General features: G+C 39.6%; 1 protein-coding gene across 14 annotated transcripts in view; it reads left to right on the forward strand.

Annotated features, from left to right (window-relative positions):
- ELAVL2 (ELAV like RNA binding protein 2) overlaps positions 1 to 15284 on the forward strand; it is a 203631-nt gene that overhangs the window by 1768 nt on the left and 186579 nt on the right. For 2 of the 14 annotated variants that reach the window (XM_056806652.1, XM_056806655.1), the window contains exon 1: positions 2631 to 3378. The exons of 5 other annotated variants lie outside the window; for them this stretch is intronic. The gene's annotated coding sequence lies outside the window, so the exon portion shown is untranslated. Of the gene's footprint in view, positions 1 to 1882; positions 2050 to 2347; positions 2442 to 2629; positions 3379 to 15284 lie in introns of those variants that run through there. 7 more of the 14 variants (XM_056806661.1, XM_007498078.3, XM_056806653.1 and 4 more) reach the window with 6 other exon arrangements.

Genomic DNA, 15284 nt, shown 5'->3' on the forward strand with positions numbered 1-15284 from the left:
GTAAACCTGGGGTAGATATGGGGGAGGGGCTTAATAGGGACGTGGGGGTGAGTGATAGAAGATGAGAGATTTTCCTAAGAGTAGTTTAAAATTATCGGCACTAGCGAAATTCAAGACTATGTGCGTATATGTATGGACGAGTGAAGGCAGGGACAGGGTATAAGATTTAAAGCTGTTTTAGAATTGTTCAGTTCCCGATGATGCTCTCCACCCAGTTCAGGTTATGAGTTTTTTCTTTCTTTCTTTTTTTTTTTAAAGACACTTCTAACCTTGACTGTACCTAGGGATCTGATGATGAGACAGTGGTGGTTAAAAGCTGCAGGCTGTGTCTACCGTGTGTGTATTCATGGTTGGACAGGACCTAGTATTGCCATTGTTGTTCAATTTATGCTCAGCACGTTAGCACATACCCACCTATTTCACATCTGAAGAGAATTAATATGAGAGCTATACAACTGTGGTAAATTGATGGTTGGAAATGTTCCCCATTTCCACTTTCAAGTATTGGTTAGGGAACCTGGTGTTGAGATGGTATATTTTAACTCATAATTACTAGTTGCAGAGCTAGATTTATTGTGGTAGAATGTGAAAAGAAAAGGAAATCATTTGATATTTATGGTTCACATTGTGGATCATAGATTGGCTATTACTATACCTTCTCTCTAAAAACATCCGAATCTCCTCTCCAGTTATGTTGAATAAGATTCTTCACCTTCATCCCTCCTTTCTCTACTCTTTTTTTTTTTACACCACTCTCTGTACTAGAGAATGTTTTAAAGAGACATGATCTATTCCTTCAGATTGGACTGTCAATTTTAGACCTATAATGAAAGCTTAAATTTGAGGAACTGCAGAATAGACAAAAAATTAAAGAAAATACTTATCACGATTGAGCTTTATTTTTCTACAAGAAAGGAAGGGGTGTAAGCGTATGTGTGTGTGCATGTGTGTCTTTGTGGCTATGTGTGGGGGCAGCTTAGGGCTCTCTGCTTAGGAAGGCCCCTTCTATTTTTTTGCTTTTTTTGTAAAATACTATCTTAATTGGACTACACTAGAAATTTCGTCCAGAAACGGATCCATTTCTATTGCTGCAGGCCATAAATTTTAATGCTGGGCACTTTAAGTCTTTGCCTTGCTTGCCCTTTTCTCCACCATAACATGCTCTTGAGGGTGTGAGATGCAGAGAAAACTAGATCGCCCCTTTCACATGCCACCACTGACTTCGCCAGCTTTTTCAACTAGTGCTGAGGAGTCTAACTTACATTAAACTAACTGCTAAGTTATCAAATATGCCATGGAAATACTCCATTTGTATGTGGCATTAAATTTCACTTCAGAAGCCACTAAATTCAAAAGAACACCAGGCCTACCCAGAACTAAAGAAGCAAAAGCGAATACAAACTAGGACGTTCCCAGACTTTTCAGTTTGGGTACAGAGATTTGGTAGGACCATTTTACAGCTGCTGGGATCCAGCAAGCACTTGAGGGTATTGTGGAGAGTAAGGTCAAAACAAAAGGAAGCAACCAATTGAGCAATTATCTCATTAATTAGGTGTAACTCTGCAAACAATAAGGGTCAGTTAGGCCAGAATTGGATTTGGAGTCTGTGTGGTTTGGGGATAATCCAGACACTTTTGAAAATCCAGGAGAGCTTTCGTCCTCCTTTTGGAAGATCTGGGGTGTCCACACTCTGCAGGATTCCCTGGATAATAGCCGAGTTCCTTACCTCACTTTGGCTGTCTACTTAGCCCAAGTGGATAAGCTTCTTACCTCCCCAGCATTGAGAACATTTCTTTCTGCTGTAGGACAGAGGTGAATAATAGGGCCGGCAGGAATGTCCGGTTCTTCCCATACCTACGCGCGCAGCTCCTCCCCGCCCCCTCACCGTTTGGATGGGGGCGGGGGGAGTGTTTGTGCACTCCTTCCCGGACCTCGCTGCATCAAACCGCATCATGCCCTTGAAGTGACAACCTCGGGCACGTTCTTGCGGTGATTCAAAACGCCTACTGCTCCATCCACCTCCTTCCTTCCCATATCCTGCGACTTCAGGTAGGTATGACAGGTGATATTTTTTTTTGAAGGGAAGGGAAAAGCGAGGGGCCTCGTAATGGAGGGACCACAGGTGTTTTACAGTAATTAAGGGCTGGGCAGGTGTGAATACGTGCTGCCTCGGCGTCCCCGGTGATGTGTATTTTGACTTAATGATCCGTAGGACATGATCTGACTATGCACAGGCTTTTTTTTGGGGGGGAAGGCAATTGAATAGGGTGGGGGCGGGAAGAGAGAGGATGAGCGTGGGGACGCCCCCTTGTTGAAGAGTTAACAATTTCAAGGCTTTTGCTGGGGGGCGTTTGAAGGATGCGGCGTTTGGCTGACAATTGGATAGCACAGTATAGGATATCCTACTTTGCGTTTGAAGCAGAGTATAGCACCCCGCACAGGTACTGAGGATTTATTTTAACATTCGGTACTCTCTAGGGGAGGAGGAAAAAGCCTGGAGGCGGGGAGGTGAGGGGGTGGGGGGGTAGATGGGAACCTTTCTGAGTTTAAATGAAGGGCAAGATCCTTTCAGCCAAGTGTATAAAGGAAGGCGCTTTTAACTTTCTTTGCAACAATCTACAGAATATAAACAAAACATCCCGAGTGACTCCCTGGATGACCCTTTTAAAAGCAATGATAGTAAAAACCGCCTTTGCAAATTTGCACCTGGAGTTGTCTGCACGGGTTACCGGATAGTTCTTCCTTCCTGGTACAGCTCGACGGGGAGGAAGGTTGTCTGGCATGCCCTGTGCAAGCTGGAGAAGAGAGGACTTAGCCTCCCTCTCCTCCAAAGTGCATTGTACCAGCCGGCCGGGATTCTCTCGAGCTGTCCGAGACCGCCGCTGCGGTGCTAACTCTGAGCCTGGGGCTCCGCCTCTTGGCGCTTTTCCAAGGAAGCCCCTCCTCCCCGTCCTTCTACAAACGGCGGGACTCTGCCACTCTGCCTCTCTCTCTCTCTCTCTCCCTCTTTCTCTCTCTCTCTTTCCCTCTCTCCTCTTTCCTTTTCTCTCTCTTTCTCTTTCTCTCTCTCTCCTCTGTCACTCTCCCAGGCCTCTCTGAAATAGGAGCAAGGGGTGGGGGTGGGGGTGAGTGAGGGTTAGGAGGGAAGAACGTTAGCATCACGGGGCGGGGAGGGGAATTGCATGTTCGGCGCCGGCTGGTCCATCCCCGGCTTCCTCTCCGCCTTCCCGCCACCCGGACCGACCGGGGCGACTGCTGCGAGCCGCTTTTCCACGGATCCTCCCCCAAGTGATTCTCCTGCTGGTGTGGCGGCGGCGGCGGCGGCTGTGAGCAGAGGCGGCGGCAGGAGCGGTAGCAGCAGCTTTAGAGCCGGAGAAGGCAAGTGTGGGTTCGGGTGGGGAGAGGAGAGGGGGAAGTAGGGGGATGCCACGCGCCTTTTTTTTTCCTCCTTTCTCTTCATCACGGCTCTCTTTCTTCAAGCGAAGGCATGGCCCACGGTGCATAGAGCCTGTTTGGGCTCGGTGCATCTTTACATTTAGGGTCTAGAGTACCCGCCCCCTCGCTTCCCCAGACCAGGGGTGGAGAGGTTTTGTTTTATTTTTCCCTGAGGGTAGTGTGGGTCTAGTTGTGGGGGGAGGGGAGGACTAGAAGGAGAGGTGATACGCTTTTAAGTTTTTGGAGTGCAGATGTTTGGGGACTGGGGGGGGGGTTAGGAAATTTGCAGCCTTGGGAGGTGCTGTGGTCTGTCTTTGGACAGAGGGATTGATCCTCGAGCGAAGCTTGCCTCTCTTTCCCCCAGTTTGGTAGTGGGGAACCCCAGGCGTACTGGGGCGGGGGTTACAGCTGCTTAGGTAGAGTGGGAAATAGAGGTGGAATCCAGGTGAGCACGTTGTTAGGAGAAGGGGGCGGGGTGGGGTGGGTGCGGTTTGGGGCTAAAAGATCCTTGCTTCCAGCTTTGCATCCTAGAGTAGGGGATGAAATGAATTCACCATATTTCATCCATCCTAAAAGACCCGAATTAACATCTCTCGTGCACGCTCTTTTGAGCTGCACCTCCTCGCGCGTTGTCCTCCGCGTGGGTCGTTTTATGATTTGCAGCAAAGCTGACTGCAAAGGTGGTTTGGAGCTGTAGACACCAACGGACGGTGGCAGGATAATCTCTTACGCGCTTTTCTTCCTTTCTCCCCCTCCCCCTTATATGGGGGCCAGAGCTCTGGAGGATGCAGCTAAGCAACTGCATTTTCAGGTTTGCACAGGAGCATTGCACTAAGCGCCGGGGAAGCCGCAGCACGGGGCGCGGAGGGCTTGGCTGCCTGCTGCAGGTTGGGCATACCAGGGCAAAGTATCTTGCTCCCCACGACCCCCTTTGATTGCAGCAGCCGCACCTTGAGGCCGTGGGTGAGAGGGCGGGGCGGCGAGCAGACGCTACTGTGCACGAGGATGTGTGTGCTTGTGCTGCTGATGTGTTGTATGTCCCGGTGTCCGTGTGTCGAGCGACGGTCATGAGATTTGTAGAGTGACTCGGGCCAACAGTTTTTAACTGGCAGGTCCTTTTACAGTTGCAGAGACGATGACCAGCAAAATGAGGCATTATCACAGCGTTCCTCACAAAGCAAAAATCGAAACAAATGTAGCAGACAGCTAATTATTACCGGGAGATGAGCTACAAAAGCTGATGGGGGGAAAAATTAAATGTGCATGTATGTTTCTTTGCAGATTTTGTAGTAAAATGGCTTTTCTTTTACCCTCTTACCCAAAATGTGGAACATAATGGTATATTAAATTTTTTTCCTTCTAATTCCATGTCTGAGTAGAGTGGAATAGCATTGAAATTAAAGAGTCAGAAGACATGGCTCAGTGTGACCTTGGGCAAGTCACTTCTGGGCTTGAGTTTTTTTCATCTATAAATACAGGACTGGAATAGATCTTTCTCCTCTAAATACCATGAGACCTTAAATCTCATCCGAACCTTTTTCTTTTATGAAAAAAATTGTTAAAAGAACTTAGGACTCTTCTAAATGGTATATGGTGTATTAGATATTTGGTATATGGTATCATAGTATATTAAGGGAAAAAAATAGGATTCGATTCAAATCCCAAATCTGCCATATGCCTATATGACCTTGGGCAAGTAGGGGCACAGCCCTGGGTTTCTTTTCTCATTTATAAGTAAATGACGGCATTGGACTAGATGATTTCTAAGGTCCTTTCCACTTCTAAATCTATAATTGTAAACGGCCCCACCCCCATCCCATTTAGTAGTTTATGCCTTCATAAAATTTTAACTTTTGGCAAATGTTTTTTTTTGTTGTTGTTGTCAGCTTCATTTAAAGCCAAGCTAATCAGCTCCTAGCAATTGGAGATCAATTTCCTTATTCCCTTAGGTAAAGCCTATTTGCCTAAAATGACTAATGTTATTCTGGCCTTGAAAGAACTCTACTCTAGAAACATTTTCCCAAATCCTTTTTTTCTTTGGCTAAGGTTATGGTAAGAAGCAGTCCTAAAAGCCTCCATTTTAGTTAGTTTGTAAAATTTTAATACACTCACTAATCTGTCTAGGACATTTTGGTTTAAAAAATGATTTTTAGAAATTGAATTTTTGTAAGGTTATTATATTTAACCTTGTTTTTTATAGCAGGTTGATAGCAATATTGCTGCTTTGCTTGGTACTCTGCTGGATTTCAGGTGGCGGGCGGAACATTGGAAAGAAGCTATATTTTAAAATATCTCTCAAATTAGGAAGGAATTGGACTTGGAGTGGGGGAGGGGATTAGGGAGAAAACAAATAGTTACCCTTATAATTTCTTAGCTCTTGGCTCTCAACATCTACTTCAGGTGTTTCTCTTTCATGTGATAAATATTGCCCCCTTGGGCAATCTCTGAACCAAAGATTTCTGGGGTCAAAACTTGCTCCAGTAACTATTTGCTGCCACCATTTGGCAGATTAGGAGGTTTCCTTTTTCTCTTATGGAACCCCTCTTTTTGGGGGTGGTACTCCTTTAGTTAGTTACCATTACCTAAGGCAGAACCTCATATAGCACACAGTCTTTTTAAGGTCATGCCAGTTCTAGGGAATTTCAGGATGTAAAGCTTAGATAATTTGTGGGTGCTTGTGGTCCTTACACCTTGATAATAGGTCCTTATTTCACTTGTTGCATAGATCAATGAATTTTCTATGACCAGATTCTTTGGATCTTTCATTGCTAATTCACCCTGGGTCTTGGGATTTATGTTGTTTTGGTTTTTTGCCATTCCTATTGGTCACTGAGACCAATTCTCATTTCTCTTGTGCCTTTTGGGTACATACTCTTATAGGTTGGAATAAATCTGGGCTGGAGTTTTTTGCCCCCATAAATACCTTGAATTAGGTTTTTCTCCATTCTGGACACAAAATCTGCTTTCAGGTTCTCTTGTCTAGTTGAAAAGACTGACTACTTTCTGATGTCTTTGGCTAACACTTGTTAATTGAACCAATTATTCTAACCCATTTGGTCTTGATTGGTTGTTTCCAAACTGCTAGAAAGCTCTCTCTTCTAAAAGCATTTGGCTCCTCTTTCTAAACAAGAAAGCATAACCACAAGATGGTAGGCAAAGAGCCCAGGATGATCTTCAAACCCCTGCCCCCCTTCTGCACATTGATCTTTGGGCATTTGCTTCATCTCGGACATGACCATAAACTAGCATACGAAGGAATTGCATTTTAGTTCTTCTATCTCCAGCCAGGCTACCAATATTCTCGAATCAGCATGAAATTTGGGGAAGAAGGATTTTTGGCATACCACAGCTTTTCATCTATACAAATACTGCACTGTGCCTTTTGCTGTTTTCAGAGCCAAATAATCCTGCTTCTTGTTCAAATGAGATGATCTATGGAAAACATTTTGCAATCTTTAAAGCTTTGTATATCTACATAGACAGGGATGGGATCTGCCACTTCATAATTGTGAAGATCGCCTGATCTTTGGTGCAGATGGACAATATTCATGGCAGCACCCATATGGGAGATGGCAGGGACCTGCTTCTGGAGGAGAAGACATTCTGCCCTCCTTTACTCTGCCACGTGGGTGAGGAAATTCTTCTAAGGGAAACAGTTTTTTTTTTTTTGTAATTTACAATCTTAGCCAATTGCTTAGGTGAAATGATTTGCACAGGTGTTATGTAGCCCTGTATGTCATAAGCAAGACTTGCATGCAGTCTTTTACAAGGATCCCCTACCTAGAGCTGCTTTTCTACATCCATATGTGTCAGTTATTCTTATTTTGAGAAAACCAGAGCACATCTCATCCAGAATGGATCTCAACCATCTAAACCCAACTGTCATTTTATAGACGATGAAAAATTTGTTCCTTGCCTCAAGTCATACAGGTTGTGTCTGGGGCGGGTCCTCCTCCCCAGTCAGTGATCTTGGTATTGCTTTCTTGCTGGACATTGACTTCCTCATGAGCTTATTTAGCACACTGAAACTTTAGAGCAAGAGTTCATTTTCATGGGAAAAGTGAGGTTTAGTGTAGTCCGAAGTTTCTGAGCGTTTTGTTTTGTTTTGTTTTTTTGTTTTTGTTTTGTACCTGAAAGGCTGCTCCACCCTGTGGAGAGCAAAGCCATAGCATTCTACCTTCAGCCTGCAATTAGGCAAGGCCCATGGATGTTCCTGGCAACTACATCTGTTATCTTTCACATCTTTTAAACCTAATACTTGGCTAATATCTCAGCTTCTGTGGCCAGGCACTGTTAAGTAATGTAGACAAAGTATTAAAATGTTGAAGTTTAGGATTTTATCTGTTGGTGTGAGGATGTTCCAAATTCATCTTGGGCTTAATAAACAGAAGCTTTAGGGTTTTTAGTAATTGTTTTAAAAAGAGTTGTCATTTTCCCAGGATTTTAAAAAGAGTTCTAAATCTCTCTACTTTATGTACATCATTCTTGACATTTTATCATATAGTAGAAAGAATAATCTCCCCTTGGAGTTTGGGAGGTGGAGAATCAAAGGAGCAATTGGAGAGTATCTTAAATGACAGTTTTTGTCTGATTTATTTTTAAGTCTGAAACTTGAAAGTGTGATTATTTTTTTTTTTTGAGGAAAGCTTATTAACTAATATCACTGTCTTGCCATCCTAAACAAATTCACAGGAAAGTATCCTTGATTGTCCTAATGTGAGCAAAGCTGAAAAAAAAAACTACATTAAGCTATATTTCCATATGTAGCTTTTCCTCATATTCATAAAGTTGTTTTTCCTATTAATAGTGTGGGGATCCACTTAATACAGAATAACCAAGATACATTTCTTTTTTTTTTCTGGGGAAAAAAGTTTTTAGTAACTAAATCTAATTTATGCCTGAATTATTTTTTTACTATTACTAACATAAACAATTGGAAGTTTAATTACAGGGCTTTTGGGGAATTTGTATAAGATTCTTACATAAGACACAAGTTATATTTAATTTTTAAGTACATTGTGGGTAGGTTGTTTTTTAATAAATCAGATTGCAGAACTTCACTTTCCTGACACTTCTTCCTTAGCTATCTTAAAGTTGGTCAGGCAAAACAACATAGAGTTTTGGACCCCAAATTCAATTAATTCTGTCATTTCACTTGGAAAGGATTTGTCAATTCATTATTCCTTACGGCTCTACTTGACATTCCTGTAACTTTCCAAACTACCCCTCCTGGCCATGATTGTCTCCTATGTGTTGTCTCCTTCATTAAAATATAAGCAACTTGAGGACTGAGGTGGTTTTTGATTTTGTATCTCAACTTTCAGAACTTAGCACAGTGCTTGGCACATAATAAATACATAAACACTTTTTCATTAATCCATTATACAGCAGTAATAGACCATTATAGAAAGGTGGTAATCTTCTGATTATCTGTGGGATAAAGAATTAATTAGGAATCTTGAAAGAACCAATAATTTTTTGGGGTTGTTTTTGGATTTAAAAGATCATTTTTCATTACTTGAAATCTATCTCAGAATTCAATATTTTTTTGGTTCTCTTTCACCATGTGACAGCCTTTTTTTTTACCTTTTATCTTGATGTCTAACTGTGGATACTAACTGGGAAACTTAATTTATAAAGTTCATATTGGTCTTAGGAACCAATTTGAAAACATACTGGTTTTTTTTGTTGTTGTTGTTTGACATTGAGAACTTACTTAAAAATAATATAGATAAAATGAAGCCACCTTTAGTTCTATATTTCCAACAAAATCATTTGCCTTTATACACTTCCAGTATTTCAAATATTGCTCTCATCTCAGTTCTCTACCATTTCATACAGTCACTGTTATACCTTAGTATCCTGTCATCTTGAATTGCAATGGCTGAATCACATACTAGTGCCTTACCAGTTGGTAAAGGACTTGTTGCTCTTTAGCTAGATAGATCTTACCTCTCTCTCAGAGGATCTTCTCTGATTTTCCTGGGCTGCTCCTCGGGAGACAGATGTAGTTTCATGAGGCTTGTCTCCTAAATGTTTCTTGATTTCTAGCCCCAGAAGCAAATTCTTTGTTGAAACATCAAAGGAGAACAGCAGTAGAGAAGTAAGGTGTACAGTGGTTATCTTACTTTTTTTTTTTGGTCAATTATCAATAAATTAACATGAAGATGAAATCTAGAAATTTTGTCGACATATCTTAATTTTAGGTTGAGAGTAGATATTTACTGCTGAACCCTAGCATTCTTTAAAATAAATATCCCAGAGGTATCTGGTATGAAACATTCTTAGAGGTTTAGATTTTTGGAACTAAATGCTTTTAGCTAGGAACCAACAAGAACTTGGTTTACACTGAAAATCTGTTATGAGCAGTGCTTTGAAGTTCTGGTGTATCTAGGAAATGAGGTTTCTGAAACAGTCATTTAAACTGTCTTGTTAGACTTACCAGAGCACTGAAGGATTTATTTACCGCAATTCTAATCTACTGTTATGTTAGAAAAGTCACCTTTGTCCATTGGTGCAGTCAGAACTGGAATTAAACTTGTTGGCTGTTGGTGTTTGAAGTACCTCACTCATGTATCTACCTGTAACAGAGTGCTCCCCATGTGAGGTCCCCTCTTTTTTAAATTAAATTAAATTTTTTTCCATTTGAATTTATTTATTTAGTCAATTTAGAAGTGAGGTCCCCTCTTAACAAAATTCCACTGTTTGTGACCAATCTGTTTAGGCTAAATAGATTTTCTCTCATCATGGTTGAAGTTCTTAATGTCTAATATGAATTTTACCTATACAAATAGGAAGGATAGGATCGACAGTCTAAAAGTTCCAGCATTTTTAGTGTGAGGCAGTGGTGCTGAATATATTCTTAGCTATTTAACCTTTCTGTGGCTGTTTATCCATAAGTAAAATGGAGCTAATAAATCCCATTTTTCCCTAACTTACAAGGATGCTTTTAAAATGGAAGTAAAAAATCTTAAAAGGGCAACGTATATCCTGTTATAGCTACAATTCCCCTTTTGTCATGGAAAGCTAGTGGATGGGAACTTTCTTGGATAAATTTTTACTGTACATATTTACCATTGTAGTAAAGATAAATCTGAAATTGCAAGGCAGTTTTTTAAATGTCACTTTATTTGTATGTCATATTTCGTGAATTTATGACCAATGATGATGTTTGAGAACACAATTTTATATTGTTTCTTTGCTCTTTTTAGAAAAGAAGCAGTGTGAGTCATGGAAAGAGTTGCTGGATTTGTAGTCAAAAGATTTAGGCTCACATTTCAGCCTCGCTGGCCATTTTCTCTCTGGTTACTGGTCAAGTAATTGAACCTCTCATTTCTTTGGTTTCCTCATTTGTAAAATGTAAGCCTTGACTGAGATGACCTTTAAGCCCATTTGTAGTTCTAAATCTATGATGGTCTGATTAAATTTCGAATTAGATTATAGATAGCAAAAGAAAAGTTACTATCACTCTGAATTTTAAATATTCATTTTGTCTGTCTTAATGTTAATTTCGTGCCCCTAGAGGTATAGATGAATTTCTTTTAAGCCCTAGTCAGTGATTTTGCTTCAATTTTATGAACTAGGATTGTGAGTGAACAAATTTATTTCCTGTCTATCTGTCTATTTCTTCAAAAATCATTGGGGGGGGGGGCTGTGCTTGTTTGAGAAGAAAGTACTGATCTTGTCATCTGTAGCTTCATTGGGAAATTGGTTTTAACTTCTAAGATGGGGTTAAATCCTCTGGATTCACTGACCTCCTGTCATCTGTCCTTTCTAGAGCACCTTTGCTAAACTGAGTTTTTTTTTTTTAAACTCTGCAGTTTTGGGTTTAACTTTACTATGATGGCAAATATATGCTATGTAGATAGTAAAAATTCACTTGAAACAGCCACTGCTCTGGCTATTTAATGACAAGCAGAATTCTAGCTTTATTAAGACGTGCTTAAAATAATAGTGCTTTCTGTTTTGTTGCTGTGGCATTTTCCTTGACTCACAAGAGTCTAACTCATGTAGATGAGGTGCACAGCTAAACTTAAGAGAACACAAAATCATCAATACAGTGTCAGTTTTCTCAATATGAAGGTGTTGTTTTCAGAAAGTTAATTTTAAACATTTTGTGTTGTTATGATCTATAGCACAGATTTTTTTTCCCCAGGCTTTTCCCCAAATGTCCTATTACCTATTTTCTCACCATCACCATGCCCTCTTTCACTTCTGTATAGCTATTTTCATTGTTAAGAACACTACATTTTCTCCCCCTCTTCCTTTTGAGATTCTAATGCCACTCCTGCCCACTAGATGTCACCCATTTTCACCTGTCTCTGGCAATCTTTTGACTCCACCCACCTACTTTGGGATCTTCCTGATTTGCAGGCAGGTCTCTTTATCCTTTAACAAAATTAACTTTCTTTTGCTATGCAACATGCATTATTGTTTCACCCTTTATATTATTCATCCATTCATCTGTCCATTTCTCTATTTCAAGTAAAAAGCATTTATTTCCCCAGGAGGATGAAGGGAGAGAAAAGCCAAACCTTTGTAAGAAATTTTCTTAGTCAAAGCAAATTCTCACATTGACCATATCCCAAAGAATATGTTTCTACACCTTGAAGCTATAGTTTCTCATTTGGGAGTGTGTTCTTCATTCCCAAGTGTGTTGAAATTATACAAAACAAGTCCTTTAAAAAATTCATCCTGACTGGAAAGGAAAAGATAAAGGAATTTCTACTATAGTGCACATGATATAGTGCAAGTAGGAAGACTGAATTTGGGGTCTGAGGGATATGGGTTTGAATTTGGTTCTGCTCCTTATCTTGTGACCTTAGAGAATTGAATTTGCTCATCTGGGGCTTAATGTTCTTCATCTGTAAAATGAGAGAGTTGAACTGGGATGATGAGTGATAAAGCATATGGCAACTGACCCCTGTGTAAACGCCAAAACTGTAAGGATAATTTTAGTGTTTTGACTTAAAATCTAAGTAAGTGGTCGCCATACCCAAGTCAGTTGGGAATTTATGGATATATATATATATATATCCATAAATTTTATGGATATGGATATGGATTTATGTATATATATATGTATATATATATATATATATATATATATATATATATATATATATATATATATATATATATATATGAATTAAGGGAAGGAGAGAGAGAAGAGAGAGAGAGAGAATTAATTTAAACTGCTCTGGCTCAGGCAGAGCCAAGCATTAGTTAAAGGCCTAGGCCAAAGTGGCCTCCCTGAGCCTAAGGGAGAGTGAGTCAATCTTATTACTCACCATAAGACTGTCTCCAAGCAAGCTCTAGTCCTCCACTGAATCTCCTGAACTCCAATTACCCTGAACTGACTTTTTACCCTTCCTTTTTAAAAAAATTTTCTCTTATGTCACCTCCCCCCTAAATTTTCACCACTACCAATCACGGTAGATGCTTTTTTTCCAGGACTTCCCATTCTTCGTTTTCACTGCTCTTTAGTTCACACCTTCTCTGGTTAGATTATATCTTCTGAGTATTTCACACTTCTTTGTTAAGCTTGTCTTTTGTAAATTACTTGACCTTTTTGTGATTAATTTAACCTTTACCAGTACTTAATACCTTTTTGTATTAGATCTAAAAACAGACCTAACTTAACAGTAGCTTTACTATAAGGTATGAGTTAGGGACTTTCATTGTTCAATCAGGAGTTTACAACTTTATCTTCCCCCTAAGGCACTGTCTGAGTATGGGTGGAGTAATTTTAAAAGTTCCCAATACATTCCTGATTCTTGTTAGACCAAGTATCTCCATTGTTACAATAAGGGAATAGCTAGACCAAATCTTCTAAGGTACAGTCTTTAGTAGTTTTTAAGATTCACACCTGGCTCCTATATATGTATGAATGTGTGTATACATACACACACACAGTCTCTTGAAGTTGGATTTGTAGTAGTATTTGTTATGAAAATATTCATATAATGGACACCTTGGGCAGAGCATTGTAGGGAGAGAAAGGTACAGAACAATTATTGGAACCAAGAGTTTTAAGAATTAGGTAGGATTTTGATAAGTGGAGGTTGCAGTGAGAGGAAAAGAGAGGATATGGGGGAAAGGAGATAACCCAGGGTAATGGGATGCAATGGGAAATAATACAATTTGGAATATAAGAGTATGTCAGATTGGAATTGGGAAAGATTGTTTACCATTAAAATGTGGTTAGCCTCGAATTTTAGTCTTTGCTAAGTATTTGGAAAAAAAAATGTTTTGTAACAGGCAAGTAATGAGGTAGTGTATGAGTAGTGAGGTACTGTAGGAAAAAATCAAGCTTGCAGGACCAGGCAGGAAGAAAGTGTGGGCAGAAAAAAACTAGAAATTAGGGGTGATTCAGGGTTTAGATAAGAAATAATGTGTTCCTGAGGGATTTAGGAAGGTTAGATAGGAATCCATTGGAATAGTTTCTGTATGAGATGAGTGAACTAGGATTTAGGTATGGGAATGGGAGGTAGGGAATGAGGAAACACCAGGGATGACTGACTTCGTCTCTCTGGTCTTTCAAAATGTGTGCAGTGAAGAAAGTGCTTGATTTGGAGAAGACCTGGGTTTGAATCCCCTCTTATCATTTTATAATTCAGTATATATTTCTGGGCAAGTCACATCTTTGAGCTTCAATTGCCTTTATTTACATATAAAATGTTGGAGATACAATCTCTAAGGTTGCTTCTTTCTGTTTGATCTAGATGAATAGCCTTACTTTGTGAAATGTTTGGAGGTAGTTCATTCATTGCCTGTTTTGTCCCCCCAAATAATGAAGCTAGGGTTTGGTAAATATTTCTGTAGTGAAATGAGTTTTTGAATTCAGGATCTTCTTGTGGGATAGGGGAAGATGAATTGCAATTTAAAATATGTTTCTTTTTTTTTTAAGGATTTTAAATGAAGTGCAAGTTGATGAAATTTATAATAAATATTTTCTTCATGTTACTTCTAGGACCATGCTCCAGATGAGTAAGGAAACTGGGAGTTTATCTTAGAAACTTCTTAAATATTTAGATATTTTTACTTTTTTGATGATCAGAAAATCCTACAGCTCAATACTAACAGTGCTTTTTAGGTTGAAGGAAAAATATGTGGAATATGAACTTCTTTTTGTAAAGCACATTAAAGTGTGCAGCTTTATATAAAATTCTACAAATCCTTTTGAGGGCCTACTAATGTAACAGATACTGTAGCCTATTGGGAAACTCCAGATTTTGGAGAAGGTGTGGAATTAGCTGTGAAATCCCAATAACCAAGTAAAAGGCCATCCCTGGATCTTGCTAGGCTAAACCTCCCTATGATTAAACAGAAATTTTTAACATTTGGGCTGCCCACAGAACAGGAGTTCTTAACATTTTTTTGGCAGTGTGCTGAAGCCAAGGACCCCTTCTCAAAATAGTATTTTTTAAATGCATGAAATATAGAGAATTAAAAGAAAACTTTACAAAGTGAACAATGATGTATTTTTTTTTAATCCAACTCTGAAATCTAGTAGTAGTTCCCAGGTTAATTACTCCTGCCATAATGTGTTATATAGAACAGGTGTATCTTCTATTCATATTAAAATGCACACTCAGAGGTCAGAAACTATTGCTTTTTGTTGTCTTCATTTCTTAGTACAATGTCTTACGTGTAGCAGGCACCTAATAAATATTTGAAATGGATTTTTTTGGTTTTGTCATGAATCCTGAATGAATATAAATCTAGATGGTTCTAATTGCAAGATAAATAAACCACACAGGAATTTGGCTCCCTTGTTGGTACTAAAAAAATAAAGTATTTGTTTGACCAGTCAAGGGAATATTGGACCCTTTCTTCCTTGTTGGCCA

This window comes from Monodelphis domestica, chromosome 7, assembly GCF_027887165.1.
Source record: "Monodelphis domestica isolate mMonDom1 chromosome 7, mMonDom1.pri, whole genome shotgun sequence".
In the NCBI taxonomy this organism is placed as follows: Eukaryota; Metazoa; Chordata; class Mammalia; order Didelphimorphia; family Didelphidae; genus Monodelphis; species Monodelphis domestica.